This window comes from Pinus tabuliformis, chromosome 4_2 (assembly GCF_031772625.1).
Source record: "Pinus tabuliformis cultivar Carrire ecotype Pingquan chromosome 4_2, CPIR1, whole genome shotgun sequence".
Taxonomy (NCBI): Eukaryota; Viridiplantae; Streptophyta; class Pinopsida; order Pinales; family Pinaceae; genus Pinus; species Pinus tabuliformis.
This window is the reverse complement of record NC_142304.1, coordinates 805,768,306-805,770,150: the sequence shown is the minus strand read 5'-3', so window position 1 is coordinate 805,770,150 and position 1,845 is coordinate 805,768,306. Positions and strand designations below refer to the sequence as shown.

Sequence of the window (1,845 nt, the reverse complement as noted above, 5' to 3'; positions counted from 1 at the left end):
TCGTGTAAATTTCTAGGTATCCATATCATCTGGCAATGAGCATTTACAAGACTATTACCTATATATCCGTTTGATGTGTTTTTAGTAAAGTGTGTTGTCTTTTTAGTAAAATTGGAAGTATATTGTGTCAATGTTTATTTATAATAAATAAATAAATAAAAATGTGAAATATAATGTAAAAAATATAATTATAGTAAAAATGAAAAATTATGAAAAATGTAAATCATAATGACATTGAGAAATACTTTGGTAACAAAATATATCAATTTTATTTTATTATTACTTTGGTTTTTTTTAATTGAATAAATATTTTTGATAAAATATAATTATTTATAACATTTATATTATTATATCTTAAAATACAAAGAAAATTGAGATGATCACATTTTAGGATCTGTAAAATACCCACGTCTTTAAAATAAACGATTAATAAGTAATTTTACGAACGGCATTAACCCATGCATTATGAAAGTTTGCCCATTGATTTTAGTTGAATTCTTTGGCATCGTCTACTCTGTTCTCATCTCAGAAATCAGAAGCAAGTCTCCAGTGAAGATGCCTCCATAGACGATACCGGCAAGGCCGCCTCCGATCAAGGGGGCCGACCCAATTGTAAGTGAAGTCTCTGCTCACAACAGCAGGACCGAAGGAGCGGGCAGGGTTCATGGAGCCGCCAGAGAAGGGGCCGGCAGCCAAGATATTGGCGCCCACAATGAAGCCAATAGCAATGGGAGCGATAGTGCCGAGGTCGCCCTTCTTTGGGTCGGCTGCAGTGGCGTAGACGGTGTAGACAATAGTGAATGTGATAACGATCTCCATGACCACGCCCTCGCCCTCGCCGATGCTCATGCCCGACGCCACCGAGTGGATGGGTGTCATCTGCATTGCAACCCTGAAATGTTAACCATATTGTTATCATTATCACTGAAAAACAATAATAAGAAAATATATAAGAAACGGGAAAGAATTTTATCACCGCTAAATCCACTGTGTGGAGGCCCTGTGGAAGGAAAAACAACTTGCAGCAACCACTTTCAGATTGCATTTTCAGTTACTGTAGGTATACCACTTGCAGCGACCACATTCAGATTGCATAGCATCCATCGGACTTTGAGTGCTCGTTACTTCTCGCTCCCTGGTAGCCTTGAGTCATTTAACAAAATTTCAAGTAGAATCAACTTTGTCAGAAGGAGGAACAACAAAGTATGAAGTATGTAACAAATATGTGGTTTGCTAATGGGAATTAAATACGCTGTGACTGTAAATATATATATAAATACGCTGTGACTGTAAATATATATTTACAGTTGAATAATTAATCAGCCAAAATTTAAAAATGGCCTATACAGCCCACCCATTAGCAAACTACTTATTAAGCATCTAGTCTTGTGAAAAAAAAAAATCTCATCACAGTTGGCATATGGGCATAAATTGAATTAAATGTTGAATTAAATGTCGTGTTGTTGTGTTTGAACTGAGACATCAACTTGTACCTTAGCTAAGCCGTGCCTAGTGCTTGAAATTCCTTGAGAGTGGTTGAAAGTCAAAGTTAGCATGCAAGGCCATGTCAAGCAAGCACCACAAAACCAGGTTAACGTGTGCGTGACTTGGATCAAATGACATGAACGGTAGAGGATCAAAATATCACACACTATACTTTTACTTAATCAGCGCTAAATATGGGCAGCAGATAAAGAGAAGCGGTTGTTGCTAGTAGCCATGTCAATGTATTATAAATGCAATATTAAAATATGTGTGGGATAAAAAGAAAATATTTAAATTTGAAAGATTAGGGGAGATTATATTTCAATAATTATTGACATAATAGTAAAAGTTATGAAAGTA

The 1,845-nt window shown here is 35.8% G+C and overlaps 1 pseudogene; it reads right to left on the bottom strand.

Annotated features, from left to right (window-relative positions):
* Positions 1-525: 525 nt before the first annotated feature.
* On the bottom strand, positions 526-1,104 carry LOC149172125 (putative aquaporin TIP2-2 pseudogene; annotated as a pseudogene).
* Positions 1,105-1,845: the final 741 nt, after the last annotated feature.